This window comes from Ranitomeya imitator, chromosome 1, assembly GCF_032444005.1.
Source record: "Ranitomeya imitator isolate aRanImi1 chromosome 1, aRanImi1.pri, whole genome shotgun sequence".
In the NCBI taxonomy this organism is placed as follows: domain Eukaryota; kingdom Metazoa; phylum Chordata; class Amphibia; order Anura; family Dendrobatidae; genus Ranitomeya; species Ranitomeya imitator.
Window position 1 is genome coordinate 227,438,394 of NC_091282.1, and position 14,011 is coordinate 227,452,404.

A 14,011-nucleotide genomic window follows, 5' to 3' on the forward strand; every position below is an offset into this window, starting at 1 on the left:
GTTTGTCTGAAGAGGTGGGTGTGGCCGCTTTTGGTCGACGGCACTGCCACTGGGTCCCTCATAGTACAATAAAGTGTCTCTGGCGGTGGTGGTGCGCACCCAACGTCAGACACACCGTTGTAATATGAGGGGCCCTGTGCCTGTACCGCCGGCCACAAGACAGTTCCCCCCCCCAGCTCAAACAGTGCTCTACCACTAGCAAAATTATCTCTCACAGCTTCACCAATGTGTAGTCTAGCCGCTGACATCCTTCAATGCCTGGCACTGACAATACCATTGTTTTGACATTTTTGTTATGTTAGGCCTTCGAAGCCTGTCTGCGGTCCCTTCTTTCTACAACTACTACACTGACCAGGCCACTGCTGGCCGTGTTACCCTGGAACCAATTTAAAAGTGCCTACAGTCAGCCCAATTTTGTTATGTTAGGCCTTCGAAGACTGTCTGCCGTCACTCCTTCCACTAGACTTCCACTGACCATACACTGCTGCCCATGTACCCCTGGAACCAATTTAAAGTGCCTACAGCCAGCCCAATTTTGTTATGTTAGGCCTTCGAAGCCTGTCTGCGGTCACTCCTTCCACTAGACTTCCACTGACCAGACCACTGCTGCCCGTGTACCCCTGGAACCAATTTAAAAGTGCCTACAGCCAGCCCAAGTTTGTTATGTTAGGCCTTGGAAGCCTGTCTGCGGTCACTCCTTCCACTAGACTTCCACTGACCAGACCACTGCTGCCCGTGTACCCCTGGAACCAATTTAAAAGTGCCTACAGCCAGCCCAAGTTTGTTATGTTAGGCCTTGGAAGCCTGTCTGCGGTCACTCCTTCCACTAGACTTCCACTGACCAGACCACTGCTGCCCGTGTACCCCTGGAACCAATTTAAAAGTGCCTACAGCCAGCCCAAGTTTGTTATGTTAGGCCTTGGAAGCCTGTCTGCGGTCACTCCTTCCACTAGACTTCCACTGACCAGACCACTGCTGCCCGTGTACCCCTGGAACCAATTTAAAAGTGCCTACAGCCAGCCCAAGTTTGTTATGTTAGGCCTTCTAAGCCTGTCTGCGGTCCATTCTTTCAACTACTACTACACTGACCAGGTCACTGCTGCCCGTGTACCCCTGGAACCAATTTAAAATTGCCTACAGCCAGCCCAATTTTTTTATTTTAGGCCTTCGATGCCTGTCTGCGGTCCATTCTTTCAACTACTACTACACTGACCAGGTCACTGCTGTCCGTGTACCCCTGGAACCAATTTAAAATTGCCTACAGCCATGTGTTATTATTTTAGGCCTTCGATGCCTGTCTGCGGTCACTCCTTCCACTAGGCCTCCACTGACCACACCACTGCTGTCCGTGTACCCCTGGAACCAATTTAAAATTGCCTACAGCCATGTGTTATTATTTTAGGCCTTCGATGCCTGTCTGCGGTCACTCCTTCCACTAGGCCTCCACTGACCACACCACTGCTGCCCGTGTACCCCTGGAACCAATTTAAAATTGCCTACAGCCAGCCCAATTTTTTTATTTTAGGCCTTCGATGCCTGTCTGCGGTCCATTCTTTCAACTACTACTACACTGACCAGGTCACTGCTGCCCGTGTACCCCTGGAACCAATTTAAAATTGCCTACAGCCATGTGTTATTATTTTAGGCCTTCGATGCCTGTCTGCGGTCACTCCTTCCACTAGGCCTCCACTGACCACACCACTGCTGTCCGTGTACCCCTGGAACCAATTTAAAATTGCCTACAGCCATGTGTTATTATTTTAGGCCTTCGATGCCTGTCTGCGGTCACTCCTTCCACTAGGCCTCCACTGACCACACCACTGCTGCCCGTGTACCCCTGGAACCAATTTAAAATTGCCTACAGCCAGCCCAATTTTTTTATTTTAGGCCTTCGATGCCTGTCTGCGGTCCATTCTTTCAACTACTACTACACTGACCAGGTCACTGCTGCCCGTGTACCCCTGGAACCAATTTAAAATTGCCTACAGCCATGTGTTATTATTTTAGGCCTTCGATGCCTGTCTGCGGTCACTCCTTCCACTAGGCCTCCACTGACCACACCACTGCTGTCCGTGTACCCCTGGAACCAATTTAAAATTGCCTACAGCCATGTGTTATTATTTTAGGCCTTCGATGCCTGTCTGCGGTCACTCCTTCCACTAGGCCTCCACTGACCACACCACTGCTGTCCGTGTACCCCTGGAACCAATTTAAAATTGCCTACAGCCATGTGTTATTATTTTAGGCCTTCGATGCCTGTCTGCGGTCACTCCTTCCACTAGGCCTCCACTGACCACACCACTGCTGTCCGTGTACCCCTGGAACCAATTTAAAATTGCCTACAGCCATGTGTTATTATTTTAGGCCTTCGATGCCTGTCTGCGGTCCATTCTTTCAACTACTACTACACTGACCAGGTCACTGCTGCCCGTGTACCCCTGGAACCAATTTAAAATTGCCTACAGCCATGTGTTATTATTTTAGGCCTTCGATGCCTGTCTGCGGTCACTCCTTCCACTAGGCCTCCACTGACCACACCACTGCTGTCCGTGTACCCCTGGAACCAATTTAAAATTGCCTACAGCCAGCCCAATTTTTTTATTTTAGGCCTTCGATGCCTGTCTGCGGTCCATTCTTTCAACTACTACTACACTGACCAGGTCACTGCTGCCCGTGTACCCCTGGAACCAATTTAAAATTGCCTACAGCCATGTGTTATTATTTTAGGCCTTCGATGCCTGTCTGCGGTCACTCCTTCCACTAGGCCTCCACTGACCACACCACTGCTGTCCGTGTACCCCTGGAACCAATTTAAAATTGCCTACAGCCAGCCCAATTTTTTTATTTTAGGCCTTCGATGCCTGTCTGCGGTCCATTCTTTCAACTACTACTACACTGACCAGGTCACTGCTGCCCGTGTACCCCTGGAACCAATTTAAAATTGCCTACAGCCATGTGTTATTATTTTAGGCCTTCGATGCCTGTCTGCGGTCACTCCTTCCACTAGGCCTCCACTGACCACACCACTGCTGTCCGTGTACCCCTGGAACCAATTTAAAATTGCCTACAGCCATGTGTTATTATTTTAGGCCTTCGATGCCTGTCTGCGGTCACTCCTTCCACTAGGCCTCCACTGACCACACCACTGCTGTCCGTGTACCCCTGGAACCAATTTAAAATTGCCTACAGCCATGTGTTATTATTTTAGGCCTTCGATGCCTGTCTGCGGTCCATTCTTTCAACTACTACTACACTGACCAGGTCACTGCTGCCCGTGTACCCCTGGAACCAATTTAAAATTGCCTACAGCCATGTGTTATTATTTTAGGCCTTCGATGCCTGTCTGCGGTCACTCCTTCCACTAGGCCTCCACTGACCACACCACTGCTGTCCGTGTACCCCTGGAACCAATTTAAAATTGCCTACAGCCAGCCCAATTTTTTTATTTTAGGCCTTCGATGCCTGTCTGCGGTCCATTCTTTCAACTACTACTACACTGACCAGGTCACTGCTGCCCGTGTACCCCTGGAACCAATTTTAAATTGCCTACAGCCATGTGTTATTATTTTAGGCATTCGATGCCTGTCTGCGGTCCATTTTTTCAACTACTACTACACTGACCAGGTCACTGCTGCCCGTGTACCCCTGGAACCAATTTAAAATTGCCTACAGCCATGTGTTATTATTTTAGGCCTTCGATGCCTGTCTGCGGTCACTCCTTCCACTAGGCCTCCACTGACCACACCACTGCTGTCCGTGTACCCCTGGAACCAATTTAAAATTGCCTACAGCCATGTGTTATTATTTTAGGCCTTCGATGCCTGTCTGCGGTCCATTCTTTCAACTACTACTACACTGACCAGGTCACTGCTGCCCGTGTACCCCTGGAACCAATTTAAAATTGCCTACAGCCATGTGTTATTATTTTAGGCCTTCGATGCCTGTCTGCGGTCACTCCTTCCACTAGGCCTCCACTGACCACACCACTGCTGTCCGTGTACCCCTGGAACCAATTTAAAATTGCCTACAGCCAGCCCAATTTTTTTATTTTAGGCCTTCGATGCCTGTCTGCGGTCCATTCTTTCAACTACTACTACACTGACCAGGTCACTGCTGCCCGTGTACCCCTGGAACCAATTTAAAATTGCCTACAGCCATGTGTTATTATTTTAGGCATTCGATGCCTGTCTGCGGTCCATTTTTTCAACTACTACTACACTGACCAGGTCACTGCTGCCCGTGTACCCCTGGAACCAATTTAAAATTGCCTACAGCCATGTGTTATTATTTTAGGCCTTCGATGCCTGTCTGCGGTCACTCCTTCCACTAGGCCTCCACTGACCACACCACTGCTGCCCGTGTACCCCTGGAACCAATTTAAAATTGCCTACAGCCATGTGTTATTATTTTAGGCCTTCGATGCCTGTCTGCGGTCACTCCTTCCACTAGGCCTCCACTGACCACACCACTGCTGTCCGTGTACCCCTGGAACCAATTTAAAATTGCCTACAGCCATGTGTTATTATTTTAGGCCTTCGATGCCTGTCTGCGGTCCATTCTTTCAACTACTACTACACTGACCAGGTCACTGCTGCCCGTGTACCCCTGGAACCAATTTAAAATTGCCTACAGCCATGTGTTATTATTTTAGGCCTTCGATGCCTGTCTGCGGTCACTCCTTCCACTAGGCCTCCACTGACCACACCACTGCTGCCCGTGTACCCCTGGAACCAATTTAAAATTGCCTACAGCCAGCCCAATTTTTTTTATTTTAGGCCTTCGATGCCTGTCTGCGGTCCATTCTTTCAACTACTACTACACTGACCAGGTCACTGCTGCCCGTGTACCCCTGGAACCAATTTAAAATTGCCTACAGCCATGTGTTATTATTTTAGGCCTTCGATGCCTGTCTGCGGTCACTCCTTCCACTAGGCCTCCACTGACCACACCACTGCTGTCCGTGTACCCCTGGAACCAATTTAAAATTGCCTACAGCCATGTGTTATTATTTTAGGCCTTCGATGCCTGTCTGCGGTCCATTCTTTCAACTACTACTACACTGACCAGGGCACTGCTGGCCGTGTACCCCTGGAACCAACATCAGAAAATATAAAAATAAGTATTTTGCTTATAAAAAAGAAAATACTGGTGAGATATCAAATGCAGACATTTTAACATTAAAAACAAACACACAACTAAAATCTGGTACAGTACTAAAAATGGCCACCAGCTACAATTACTTTCTCCTGCAAGTAGTTAACTGAAAGTTTTTTTAAATTGAAAACACACATATGGCATCCACCGAGTGTTGTCCTGTCGCGTCTTCTTTATATTATTGCCGAGAAGATGCAAAATAATGAAAATAATAAAATCATTAATTACCAAAATAATAGAGAAAGTCAACACCACATTGCAAATAAACATTCATTCCAAATAAAGAAGCAGGGCGCGTCCGAGGGTGAGTATATACCTAATAAGAATATAATCACCCTCGGACGCGCAATGCTTATTTCCAACAGCCTTCCTTCCTAAGAATCAGCCCTTCCGTCGTGTAGAGAGACGTTGTGTTACACTCCAAGGTGTTCCCCAGGTTGCCTTTCCTGAGCTTCGATCTTCCGGCTCTCGTTTAGTAGTTCTTGGAAACTACTCTGCATTAGGCCTTCAAATTGGGTATGGGGTGTAGAGAGATGGTGTGTTCCACTCCAAGGTGTTCCCCAGGTTGCCTTTCCTGAGCTTCGATCTTCCGGCTCTCGTTTAGTAGTTGTTGGAAACTACGCTGCATTAGGCCTTCAAATTGGGTATGGGGTGTAGCGAGAGGGTGTGTTACACTCCAAGGTGTTCCCCAGGTTGCCTTTCCTGAGCTTCGATCTTCCGGCTCTCGTTTAGTAGTTCTTGGAAACTACACTGCATTAGGCCTTCAAATTGGGTATGGGGTGTAGAGAGAGGGTGTGTTACACTCCAAGGTGTTCCCCAGGTTGCCTTTCCTGAGCTTCGATATTCCGGCTCTCGTTTAGTAGTTGTCGGAAACTACGCTGCATTAGGCCTACAAATTGGGTATGGGGTGTAGAGAGAGGGTGTGTTACACTCCAAGGTGTTCCCCAGGTTGCCTTTCCTGAGCTTCGATCTTCATGCTCTCGTTTAGTAGTTGTCGGAAACTACGCTGCATTAGGCCTACAAATTGGGTATGGGGTGTAGAGAGAGGGTTTGTTACACTCCAAGGTGTTCCCCAGGTTGCCTTTCCTGAGCTTCGATCTTCCGGCTCTCGTTTAGTAGTTGTTGGAAACTACGCTGCATTAGGCCTTCAAATTGGGTATGGGGTGTAGCGAGAGGGTGTGTTACACTCCAAGGTGTTCCCCAGGTTGCCTTTCCTGAGCTTCGATCTTCCGGCTCTCGTTTAGTAGTTCTTGGAAACTACACTGCATTAGGCCTTCAAATTGGGTATGGGGTGTAGAGAGAGGGTGTGTTACACTCCAAGGTGTTCCCCAGGTTGCCTTTCCTGAGCTTCGATATTCCGGCTCTCGTTTAGTAGTTGTCGGAAACTACGCTGCATTAGGCCTACAAATTGGGTATGGGGCGTAGAGAGAGGGTGTGTTACACTCCAAGGTGTTCCCCAGGTTGCCTTTCCTGAGCTTCGATATTCCGGCTCTCGTTTAGTAGTTGTCGGAAACTACGCTGCATTAGGCCTACAAATTGGGTATGGGGTGTAGAGAGAGGGTGTGTTACACTCCAAGGTGTTCCCCAGGTTGCCTTTCCTGAGCTTCGATCTTCATGCTCTCGTTTAGTAGTTGTCGGAAACTACGCTGCATTAGGCCTACAAATTGGGTATGGGGTGTAGAGAGAGGGTTTGTTACACTCCAAGGTGTTCCCCAGGTTGCCTTTCCTGAGCTTCGATCTTCCGGCTCTCGTTTAGTAGTTGTTGGAAACTACGCTGCATTAGGCCTTCAAATTGGGTATGGGGTGTAGCGAGAGGGTGTGTTACACTCCAAGGTGTTCCCCAGGTTGCCTTTCCTGAGCTTCGATCTTCCGGCTCTCGTTTAGTAGTTCTTGGAAACTACACTGCATTAGGCCTTCAAATTGGGTATGGGGTGTAGAGAGAGGGTGTGTTACACTCCAAGGTGTTCCCCAGGTTGCCTTTCCTGAGCTTCGATATTCCGGCTCTCGTTTAGTAGTTGTCGGAAACTACGCTGCATTAGGCCTACAAATTGGGTATGGGGTGTAGAGAGAGGGTGTGTTACACTCCAAGGTGTTCCCCAGGTTGCCTTTCCTGAGCTTCGATATTCCGGCTCTCGTTTAGTAGTTGTCGGAAACTACGCTGCATTAGGCCTACAAATTGGGTATGGGGTGTAGAGAGAGGGTGTGTTACACTCCAAGGTGTTCCCCAGGTTGCCTTTCCTGAGCTTCGATCTTCATGCTCTCGTTTAGTAGTTGTCGGAAACTACGCTGCATTAGGCCTACAAATTGGGTATGGGGTGTAGAGAGAGGGTTTGTTACACTCCAAGGTGTTCCCCAGGTTGCCTTTCCTGAGCTTCGATCTTCCGGCTCTCGTTTAGTAGTTGTTGGAAACTACGCTGCATTAGGCCTTCAAATTGGGTATGGGGTGTAGCGAGAGGGTGTGTTACACTCCAAGGTGTTCCCCAGGTTGCCTTTCCTGAGCTTCGATCTTCCGGCTCTCGTTTAGTAGTTCTTGGAAACTACACTGCATTAGACCTTCAAATTGGGTATGGGGTGTAGAGAGAGGGTGTGTTACACTCTAAGGTGTTCCCCAGGTTTCCTTGCCATTGCTTCGGTCTTCCGACTCTCGTTTAGTAGTTGTAGAAAAGTACACTGCATTAGGCCATACAAAATGGGTATGGGGTGGAGAGAGATGGTGTGTTACACTCCAAGGTGTTCCCCAGGTTGCCTTTCCTGAGCTTCTATCTTCAGGCTCTCATTAAATTGTGGTTAAATGGAACAACTGCATTTGGCGTACTAGTTGGTTTGGGGCCTACTATCGGTGTCTGCCACTCCTTGCTGTTCTCCTCCACTGAACAAAGCTGTGCCGCCTGTTTACTACGGTTGCCAATTTTGAACTGCATTTCGACTACTTACTGATTTGGCCCTACTCTCTGTGTCAGCCTCTCATTCCAGTTGTCCTCCACTGCAATGCCCCCTGGTTATTCCTGTGTTACCAATTTTGAACTGCATTTAGCCCACTTTCTTCTTTGGGCCTATATCTGTGTTTCCACTTCATCGTGCCCATTGCCCAGCCAGTGATAGATGAGTCTGCTGGTACATTGACCCATAACGCAACATTCCCCGTGCACGCTACACAACAACATTGTGACCCTGCTGAAAGTCAGGTTGCTCTTCCCGCATACCATACCACCTTACACGGGGACAAAGAGGAAGGTGCAGATGAAAGTGCAGGTTCCTTCATCAGGTGGGGGGAGGAATACTAGTTGGCGACGTCACTGGCACAGGGCCTCTCATAGTACGCAAAAGTGTTGCTGCCGGTGGGAGGCGCCCCCGCCGTGCAAACACACCGCTGTACTTTGAGGGGCCCTGTGCCAGTGCCAATGCCAACGAGTGGGCCCCCCCTGCTTGCTCAGGTTCACAGCACTTGCAAAGTTGAAATACTTACCTCTCCCTGCTCCACTGCCGTGACGTGGTCCAGATTTCCTGGGCCCACTAATTACTTGAACCAGCCCTACCCCCCACAACTTTAGCCAAATGACCCCCAATTTCAAATGCCTTCCAATTATTATAAGGTAAATTACGCTTGACAAGCTTCATTAAGAAGAATGGATGGTTTTGACATTAAAATGGCCACTCTAGGTGTTTTCCTGGCCCCCACTCACTGCCGACTATGCTGCCCCATTGACTTGCATTGGGTTTCGTGTTTCGGTCGATCCCGACTTTACGTCATAATCGGCCGATTTCACTCGACCCGACTTTGGACATAGTCGGGTTTCGCAAAACCCGGCTCGACTCTAAAAAGGTCAAGGTCGCTCAACTCTACTCACAGCTGTTTGCTTAGACTTTACTGGTTAGTTTATGGGGGACCTCAGAAAAAAAATGACATATGGTCCCCCTATAAATTCTAACCAGCCAAGTCCAAACTGACAGCTGTGAGTTGATATTATTTGCCTGGGAAGGCGCCAGGGATGTTGGTCACCCTCCAAGACTACAAACATCAGCCCTCAGCTGCCTCAGAAAAGGCATATCCTTAAGGCTAGGGTCACATTGCGTTAGGGCAGTCCGTTTAGCGCATAGCGCTACGGACTGCGCTAACGCAATGTCCCAAAAGGGATCGCGTTAGCCGATCCCGCTAGCGCAGATCCCCGATCTGCGCTAGCGAGGAACGGACCGCGAACGCTGCAAGCTCAGAGCAGGCACTGTGAAGCCTGCAGCACTGTAAGTCAGATCGGTGATCTGACAGAGTGCTATGCAAACTGTCAGATCATCGATCTGTGATGTCCCCCCGGGACAAAGTAAAAAAGTTAAAAAAATATTTTTACCAAATGTGTAAAAAAAAAAAAAAAAATCCTAAATAATGAAAAAAAAAATATTATTCCCATAAGTACATTTCTTTAACTAAATTAAAAAAAAACAATAAAAGTACACATATTTAGTATCGTCGCATCCGTAACAACCCGACCTATAAAACTGGCCAACTAGTTAACCCCTTCAGTAAACACCGTAAGAAAAAAAAAAAAACGAAGCAAAAAACAACGCTTTATTATCATACCCCCGAACAAAAAGTGGAATAACACGCGATCTAAAAGACAGATATAAATAACCATGGTACCGCTGAAAACGTCATCTTGTCCCGCAAAAAACGAGCCACCATTTAGCATCATCAGCAAAAAAATAAAAAAGTTATAATCCTGAGAATAAAGCGATGCAAAAATAATTATTTTTTCTATAAAATAGTTTTTATCGCATAAAAGCGCCAAAACATAAAAAAATGATATAAATGAGGTATCGCTGTAATTGTACTGACCCGAACAATAAAGCTGCTTTATCAATTTTACCAAACGCGGAACGGTATAAACGCCTCCCCCAAAAGAAATTCATGAATAGCTGGTTTTTGGTCATTCTGCCTCACAAAAATCGGAATAAAAAGCGATCAAAAAATGTCACGTGCCCGAATATGTTACCAATAAAAACGTCAACTCGCCCTGCAAAAAACAAGACCTCACATGACTCTGTGGACCAAAATATGGAAAAATTATAGCTCTCAAAATGTGGTAATGCAAAAATTATTTTTTGCAATAAAAAGCATCTTTCAGTGTGTGACGGCTGCCAATCATAAAAATCCGCTAAAAAACCCGCTATAAAAGTAAATCAAACCCCCCTTCATCACCCCATTAGTTAGGTAAAAATGAAAAAAATGTATTTATTTCCATTTTCCCATTAGGGTTAGGGCTAGGGTTAGGGCTAGGGTTAGGGTTAGGGTTAGGGCTAGGGTTAGGGTTAGGGCTAGGGTTAGGGCTAGGGTTAGGGTTAGGGCTAGGATTAGGGTTAGGGCTAGGGTTACGGCTAGGGTTAGTGTTGGGGCTAGGGTTAAGGCTACAATTAGGGTTGGGGCTAAAGTTACGGTTAGGGTTTAGATTACATTTACGGTTGGGAATAGGGTTGGGATTAGGGTTGGGATTAGGGTTAGGGGTGTGTCAGGGTTAGAGGTGTGGTTAGGGTTACTGTTGGGATTAGGGTTAGGGGTGTGTTTGGATTAGGGTTTCAGTTATAATTTGGGGGGGTTTCCACTGTTTAGGCAGATCAGGGGCTCTCCAAATGCGACATGGTGTCCGATCTCAATTCCAGCCAATTCTGCGTTGAAAAAGTAAAACAGTGCTCCTTCCCTTCCGAGCTCTCCCGTGTGCCCAAACAGGGGTTTACCCCAACATATGGGGTATCAGCGTACTCAGGACAAATTGGACAACAACTTTTGGGGTCCAATTTCTCCTGTTACCCTTGGGAAAATACATAACTGGGGGCTAAAAAATAATTTTTGTGGGAAAAAAAAGGATTTTTTATTTTCACGGCTCTGCGTTATATACAGTAGTGAAACACTTGGGGGCTCAAAGTTCTCACAACACATCTACATACGTTCCTTGGGGGGTCTAGTTTCCAATATGGGGTCATTTGTGGGGGGTTTCTACTGTTTAGGTACATTAGGGGCTCTGCAAACGCAATGTGACGCCTGCAGACCATTCCATCTAAGTCTGCATTCCAAATGGCGCTTCTTCCCTTCCGAGCCCTTCCATGCGCCCAAACAGTGGTTCACCCCCACATATAGGGTATCAGCGCACTCAGGACAAATTGAGCAACAAATTTTGAGGTCCAATTTCTACAGTTACCCTCGGGAAAATACAAAACTGGGGGCTAAAAAATATTTTTTGTGGGAAAAAATTTTTGTTTTATTTTTGCGGCTCTGCATTATAAACTTCTGTGAAGCCCTTGGTGGGTCAAAGCGCTCATCACACATCTAGATAAGTTCGTTAGGGGGTCTACTTTCCAAAATGGTGTCACTTGTGGGGGGTTTCTACTGTTTAGGTACATTAGGGGCTCTGCAAACGCAATGTGACACCTGCAGACCATTCCATCTAAGTCTGCATTCCAAATGGCGCTCCTTCCCTTCTGAGCCCTCCCATGCGCCCAAACAGTGGTTCCCCCCACATATGGGGTATCAGCACCCTCAGGACAAATTGGACAACAAATTTTGGGGTCCAATTTCTCCTGTTTCCCTCGGGAAAATACAAAACTGGGGGCTAAAATATAATTTTTGTGGGAAAAAATATTTGTTTTGTTTGTACGGCTCTGCATTATAAACTTCTGTGAAGCCCTTGGTGGGTCAAAGCGCTCACCACACATCTAGATAAGTTCCTTAGGGGGTCTGCTTTCCTAAATGGTGTCACTTGTGGGGGGTTTCTACTGTTTAGGCACATAAGTGGCTCTCCAAACGCAACATGGCGTCCCATTTCAATTCCTGTCAATTTTGCATTGAAAAGTCAAACGGCGCTCCTTCCCTTCCGAGCTCTCCCATGCGCCCAAACAGTGGTGTACACCCACATATGGGGTATCAGCGTACTCAGGACAAATTGTACAACAACGTTTGGGGTCCAATTTCTTCTCTTACTCTTGGGAAAATAAAAAATTGGGGGTGAAAAGATAATTTTTGTGAAAAAAATATGATTTTTTATTTTTACGGTTCTGCATTATAAACTTCTGTGAAGCACTTGGTGGATCAAAGTGCTCACCACACCTCTAGATAAGTTCCTTAGGGGGTCTACTTTCCAAATTGGTGTCACTTGTGGGGGGGTTTCAATGTTTAGGCACATCAGGGGCTCTCCAAACGCAACATGGTGTCTCATCTCAATTCCAGTCAATTTTGCATTGATAAGTCAAATGGCGCTCCTTCGCTTCCGAGCTCTGTCATGCGCCCAAACAGTGGTTTACCCCCACATATGGGGTATCGTTGTACTCAGGACAAATTGTAAAACAAATTTTGCGGTCCATTTTCTCCGGTTACCCTTGGTAAAATAAAACAAATTGGAGCTGAAATAAATTTTTTGTGAAAAAAAGTTAAAAGTTCATTTTTATTTAAACATTCCAAAAATTCCTGTGAAACACCTGAAGGGTTAATAAACTTCTTGAATGTGGTTTTGAGCACCTTGAGGGGTGCAGTTTTTAGAATGGTGTCACACTTGGGTATTTTCTATCATATAGACCCTTCAAAATGACTTCAAATGAGATGTGGTCCCTAAAAAAAATGGTGTTGTAAAAATGAGAAATTGCTGGTCAACTTTTAACCCTTATAACTCCCTAACAAAAAAAAATTTGGTTCCAAAATTGTGCTGATGTAAAGTAGACATGTGGGAAATGTTACTTATTAAGTATTTTGTGTGACATATCTCTGTGATTTAATTGCATAAAAATTCAAATTTGGAAAATTGCGAAATTTTCAAAATTTTCGCCAAATTTCCGTTATTTTCACAAATAAACACAGGAAATATCAAAGAAATTTTACCACTCTCATGAAGTACAATATGTCATGAGAAAACAATGTCAGAATCACTGGGATCCGTTGAAGCGTTCCAGAGTTATAACCTCATAAAGGGACAGTGGTCAGAATTGTAAAAATTGGCCCGGTCATTAACGTGCAAACCACCCTTGGGGGTAAAGGAGATAATGCCAAAAACATCAATTCTTATTACTGAAGCTTGTCAATCTTAATTTACTTTATAATAATAGTTAGGCATTGAAAATAATGGGTCATTTGGCTAAAGTTGTTGGGGGGGTAGGGCTGGCTCAAGATTTTCGTGGGCCCAGGAAACGCGGTATACGTCACGGCGGTGGAGCAGGGAGAGGTAAGTATTTCAACTTTGCAAGTGCTGTGATCCTGAGCAAGCAGGGGGCCCCACTCGTTGACACTTAGCACTGGCACAGGGCCCCTCATAGTACAGCGGTGTGTTTGACAGTGGGTGGCGGCTCCCACTGCCAGAGACACTTTTGCGTACTATGAGGGGCCCTGTGCCAGTGACGTCGCCAACGAGTATGACCCCCCCACACCTGTTGAAGGAACCTGCACTTTCATCTGCACCTTCCTCTTTGTCCCCATGTAAAGTGGTATAGTATGCGGGAAGGGGAGCCTGACTTTCATCAGGGTCAGATTCTTGCTGTGTAGAGTGCAAAGGGAATGTAGTGGTCTGGGTCAATGTACCAGCAGACTCATCTAGCAGTGGCTGGGCAATGGGCAGGATGAGGAGGAAACACAGATATAGGCCCAAATAATAAAGTAGGCTAAATGCAGTTCAAAATTGGTAACAGGACTAAACAGGCGGCATTGCTTTGTTCAGTGGAGGACAACTGTAATGAGTGGCGCAGACACAGTTAGTAGGCCCAAAATAAAAAGGTAGGCTAAATGCAGTTCAAAATTGGTAACAGGACTAAACAGGCAGCAAAGCTTTGTTCAGTGGAGGACAACTGTAATGAGCGGCGCAGACACAGTTAGTAGGCCCAAAATAAAAAC